The sequence below is a fragment of the Trichechus manatus genome, unplaced genomic scaffold (assembly GCF_000243295.1).
Source record: "Trichechus manatus latirostris isolate Lorelei unplaced genomic scaffold, TriManLat1.0 scaffold00266, whole genome shotgun sequence".
NCBI lineage: Eukaryota > Metazoa > Chordata > Mammalia > Sirenia > Trichechidae > Trichechus > Trichechus manatus.
Genome location: NW_004444202.1, coordinates 526573 through 532938, shown reverse-complemented (window position 1 = coordinate 532938; position 6366 = coordinate 526573).

Below are 6366 nucleotides of genomic sequence, written 5' to 3'. Positions count from 1 at the left end.
CGTTTGCCTTTTCAAATAAGTGGGATCTTGTCCTTTTGTGTCCAACTTATTTCACGTAACGTAATGTTTTCAAGGTTCATCCATGTATTAGGACGGCATTTCTCTTTCTGACTGTACATTGCAGTTTTCGAAACAGTCAGAAACAGTGTTTAACACTATGCTGATAACAATTTTATAAATTAAAATATGAAATCCTAAACCAAACTGATCAGCTCTTCTATATGTGATAGGTACACTACAACAATTTCCTGAACACCAGAAGTAATATAACACATAATTTAGATATTATAGGCTGATAAGGTCAATGTGATAGAAGACCAGTTTCAATAAAGTAGCAGGAAAATGACCATAAACAGCTCCGGTCGCAGAGACAAGAATTTGACGTAAGTAGGCATTTGGTACATACTTCTACCTAGTATTAATAATAGAAGACTTAACTTGAATCCCAGTTATAAAATTAGAAAACTGTCACTCCTTTGCAGTGCAGTGGCTCCCACAGCCTGGAGCATCATGCATTCCAACTCTGCTGCAGAGTCAGGGGAATACGATTGACAGGCGTCAGCCCGTGAGATGGATGAAGTGCCATTCCGTACAGTGCAAGCGTTCACGTAGAACAAGCCCAGGGGAGACCCGTTCCAGCTTTGGGTACAGGCTGGCTCAAAGAGAATAGAATAGTTTGGATGTAAATACAAGAATACATGTTTCACGCTAGGGGATTAAGTACTGCTTGCTCAAGGACAAAAGTCAAATCTTAAAGTTTGTCCTCCAGAAATGAAAAAACTCCCAAGTGTAGCTCGCACCAGATCAATGATCCACTCTGGTGTAAACCAAGTAACTGAGCTTTGCAACTGACACAAGGTAGAGAGAAGAGCAGCTACCAAAATTATCCTGAGTTTTAGGAAAGCAGAAATGTAAGAAGATAATAATATGCCATGGTAATGGCAAGGCTATAGCAAGGAAGAGAGGGCGTCCTGCCCTTGATGCACTAAACTTAAAATGGTACAAAACATTCCAATAGAGAAGTTTTACCAGAACACAAGCCACAGAACTTGAAAAAGGACCAGTACTGGTATGGAAGCATAAAAAAATAGGTTAAGAAATAAATGACAAAAGAACAGCTCCATGACAGCTAAATGCAATGGGTAATCCTCCATCAGATACAGGACTAAGAAAGAAAAACAGCTATAAGTTATAACAGACCTTATTGGTACAATTGGTGAAATTTGAATATAGATTGTGGAGGAAATAATAGCATTGTATCAATGTGATACACTTGATATTAATTGCACTGTACTTATGTAAGACATTTTCCTTCTTTTTGGGAATACATACTGAAGTATTTAGCGAAAGAGTACATGATATCCACAACCTATTCTTAAAAAAATTGTTCAGAAAAAAAAAGGTGTGTGTGTGTGTGTGTGTGCGCGGGGTGGGGGAGGTAGAAAGAGAAAAAAATGATTAAGCAAATGGGGGCTAAATGTTAATGATTGGTAAATAAGGATGAAGGTAAAGGGCATATAGGGGCTCTTTTTACCATATTCTTGCAAATTTTCTATAAGTTAGGATCATATCAAAATCAAAAGTTACCCAAATAAATAAATAAAAATTCCCATATAATTGGAAACAAGATAATACTATCAATCACACTTGCATTAAAAATATTAGTAAATAACACAGATTAAAAAGGAAGTCATAAAGGAAACTAAGAAATACTTAGGACTGAATATAAATAAAAACTTCATGAAAAAATATGTTGGTAAAGGGAAAGCAGTCCCTTAGGAGGAAATTTACTGTTAGTGTTGTTAGGTGCCGTCCACTCAGTTCTGACTCATAGCAACCCCATGTACAAGAGAAGGAAACACTGCCCGGTCCTGCACCATCCTCCCAATTCTTGTTCTGCTTGAGCCCATTGTTGCAGCCACTGTGTCAATCCATCTCGTCGAGGGTCTTCCTCTTTTTTGCTGACCCTCTACTTTACCAAGTATGATGTCCTTCTCGGGACTGGTCTCTCCTGGTAACATGTCCAAAGTATATGAGACGAAGTCTGGCCATCCTCACTTCTAAGGAGCGTTCTGGCTGTACTTCTTCCAAGACAGATTTATTTGCTCTTCTGGCAGTCCTTAGTATATTCAGTATTCTTCGCCAACACTATAATTCAAAGGCATCAATTCTTCTTTGGTCTTCCTTACTCATTGTCCAGCTTTCACATGCATATGAGACAACTGAAAACACCATGGCTTGGGTCAGGTGCACCTTAGTCCTTAAAATTACATCCTTGCTTTTTAATATTTTGAAGAGGTCTTTTGCAGCAGATTTGCCCGATGCATGTGTCATTTAGATTCCTTGACTGCTGCGTCCATGGGCATTGATTATGGATCCAAGTGAAATGAAATATTTGATAACTTCAATCTTTTCTCCGTTTATTGTGATGTTGCTTATTGGTCTGGTTGTGGGGATTTTTGTTTTCTTTATGTTGAGGTGTAATCCACACTGAAGGCTGTAGTCTTTGATCTTCATCAATAATTGCTTCCAGTTCTCTTCACTTTCAGCAAGCAGGTTTGTGTCACCTGCATACTGCAGGCTGTTAATGAGTATTCCTTCAATCCTGATGCCACGTCCTTCTTCATAGAGTCCAGCTTCTCTGATTATTTGCTCAGCATACAGGTTGAATAAGTATGGTGAAAGGAGACAACCCTGATGTAAACCTTTCCTGATTTTAAAGCATGCAGTATCCCCTTGTTCTGTTCAAACGACTGCCTCTTGGTCTATGTACAAGTTCCTCATGAGCACAATTAAGTGTTCTGGAGTTCCCGTTCTTTGTAATGTTATCTATAATTTGTTATGATCTGCACAGTCAAAAGCCTTTTCACAGTCAATAAAACACAGGTAAACATCCTTCTGGTATTCTCTGCTTTCATCCAGGATCCATCTGACATCAGCAATGATATCCCTTGTTCCATGTCCTCTTCTGATTCCGGCTTGAATTTCTGGCAATTTCCTGTTGATGTACTGCTGCAATCACTTTTGATTGATCTTCAGCAAAAATTTACTTGTGTGTGATATTAACGGAAATTATCCATATTGTTCGATAATTTCTGCATTCTGTTGGATCACCTTTCTTTGGAAAGGGCACAGATATGGGTCGCTTCCAGTCTGTTGGCCAGGTAGCTGTCTTCCAAATTTCTTGGCATAGGCAAGTGAGTGCTTCCAGCACTGTACCCATTTGTTGAAACATCTCAGTTGATATTCGGTCAATTCTTGGAGCCTTGTTTTTCTCCAGTGTCTTCGGTGCAGCTTGGACCTCTTCCTTCAGTGCCATTGTTTCCTCATCATATGCTACCTCCTGAAATGATTGAATGTTAACTATTCTTTTTGGTACAGTGACTCTGTGTATTCTTTCCAAATTTGTAGCTCTTTAAAATAAATGTGTCAGCAATTGTGACCACTTCTCACTAAACTGGCAGGGAAATTACCAGTTGGCCACTTTTTTTTCCCCTCTCCTTCCACCACATGGATCTAGATGCAGGCAGAGCCATGTAAGTGCACATCTGTTGGCAGGGGGGAGGTTAATTAACACCCAGTTTTCTGGCTGAAGGATTGGAAAGGGAAGCTCCAGGAAGCCAGAGAGGACCAGAGAAATCACAGAGAAGGAGGAGAAATCCCAGAAAGTTGTTTATGAGCTCCTGGTCTCACCTCTGAGCTGCAGATGTGCGGATCTCATCCCAATTAGCAGATAAATGACTTTGAGAACTAAACCAACAGATCACTGGTCAGCTCCTACACTGTCCATTGCATAGTGCACATGTGAGACAGACCTAGATAGCACTCTAAAGATACCAACTGATGTTGGTGACACAGACTACATAAAACGTGTTGGAATTGTGGCCAGAACCTATTTTGTTAAAAGAAAAATATCAACAATTTTCATATCATGTAAATAAGACCCAGAGTCTTATAATATTTAAAATGTCCAAGATACGATCCACAATTACTAGGCGTACAAAGAACCAGGGAATCTCAACTCTCATGTGAAAAGAGAATCAACAGACAGGAACACTGAAATGATCAAGATGTTGGAATTATGAAAGGAAGACTTAGAGGCAGCCTTTATTACAGAACTACAGGCAGTCTCCGGATTATGAACGAGTTCCATTCCCAAGTCTGTCTTTATTTATTTACTGAACTAAACTCCATCGTTTATTCAGATTTTCTGATTTTTTAGCTTTTTTTTTCCCCTCCTATTCCAAGAGACCATATTACATTTAGTCATTGTGTCTCCTTAGGTCTCAGACTTTCCTTTTTTGTAGATGACCTGGGTAGGTTGAAGATTAGTAGTGAGGTATTTTGTAGGATGCATCTTTACTGGAATTTGTCTGAAGTTTTTCTCATGATTAAACTGTGGTTTTGGAGGCATACCTGGGTGGCACAAACGGTTAAGTGCTTGGCTGCTAACCAAAAGGTTGGTAGTTGAGTCCACAGAGAGGTGCCTCGGAAAAAAGAACTTGTGATCTATTTCTGAAAAATCAGTCATTGAAAATCCTATGGAGCACAATTCTTCCCTGACACCCGTGGGGTCTCCATGAGTTGAAATCAACTCAACTACATAATACTCCAGGCTCATTTTGTTTATTTCCTGCCTCAGTTAGAATCAGCCCTTTCTCCAAGGAGCCCTGGTTCCTTTTATTCTAAAAACCAAGATCTGGGCTCTCTGTGTGCTTGTTGTTACTGGGATGTCTTTTCTTCCAGGCACCCTGAGCAAGCAGAGAAAGGAAATATATTTGAGCATACTAAAATGTGGATATAAACATATTTATAAATATTTCTATATGTAGCCATCTGTATCTATATTAAAGTAAGCATGAGGTCATACTGATGTCTCTAATCCTAATCCATTACCTTATAGATCATTCTAGCCAATCCCCCGCCTTGCTTATCTGTGACTTACCACTCCAAAAGTGAGGAATCTAGCACCCACCACGTGGCATCCATTTGCTTAATTGCAATTTCAGTAAACATGTATAAAAACACCAAAAACCAAACCCATTGCCATCAAGTCCAACTCATAGTGACCATATAGGACAGAGTAGAACTGCCCCATAGGGTTTCCAAAGAGTGGCTGGTGGGTTCAAACTACTGACCTTTTGGTTAGCAGCTGAGCTCTCAACCATTGCACCACCAGGGCTCCAAATATGTATAGTAATTTCAAAATTATTAATCTGTACCTCATGAAAAAAAGCTTTATCCACTAAAGCACTTGTGTACAGTTTCTTTGCCTTTAGCCTTACCAATTCCACTTATTTCCAGTTATTAAAGTCAGCAACCACTTCTTCCACTCTCTTCAGTGGGGATATTTCATACATATTTAATAATTAGATTATGGTGTTAAATTATGCATTTTTTTCTTGGGATTCCTCAAACTAACATTCATTTTTAATTTGCATACATTAAGGTTCACTCTTTGTAGTTTACAAGTCTACGTGTTTTGACAAAAGGATAGTGACATGTGGCCATCATTAAAGCATCATAGAGAATAATTTTACCACCTTAAAAATCCACTGTGCTTAACCTATTAAACCCCCAAGCCAAACTCCTGGCAACCACTGATCTTTTACCTTTCACTATAGTTTTTCTTTTTCCATAATGTCATATAAATGGAATAATAATAATAAAAGTGTATAGTCTTTCAGACGGGGTTCTTACACTTGACAATATTTACATATTTAAATTCCATCCATGTATTTCCATCCCTTGATAGCTCATTGCTTTTTTATTTCTGATTAATATTCCATTGTATGTATGTATCAGAGTTGGTTCATCCAATAATTTATTGAAGGATATCTTGGGGCTTTCCATTTTGGCAATAATGAATAAAGCTGCTATAAACATTCACATGCAGGATTTTTCATTTTCAGTTGGGTCTGTCGTAATGTCTCCCAGTTCATTTCTTATTTGGGTTATTTGCACCCTCTCCTGTTTTTCTTTTGTCAGTTTGGTCAGTGGTTTATTAATTTTGTTGATCCTTTCAAAGAACCAACTTTTGGTTTTGTTGATTCTATTGTTTTTCTAGTCTCTGTTTCATTTATTTCTGCTCTGATCTTTATTATTTCCTTTCTTCTGGTGGCTGTGGGCTTTTTCTTGCTGTTCTCTTTCTATTTCTTTGAGTTGTGTAGTTAATGTTTTGATTTTGTCCCTTTCCTCTTTTTTGATGTGTGCATCTATTGCTATAAATTGTAAATTGTCCTCTCAGGACTGCCTTTGCTGTGTCCCAAAAGTTTTGGTATGATGTGTTTTCATTCTCATTTGATTCTAGGAATTTTTTGATTCCATCTCTGATTTCTTCTATTAGCCAGTGGTTTGTAAGCATGG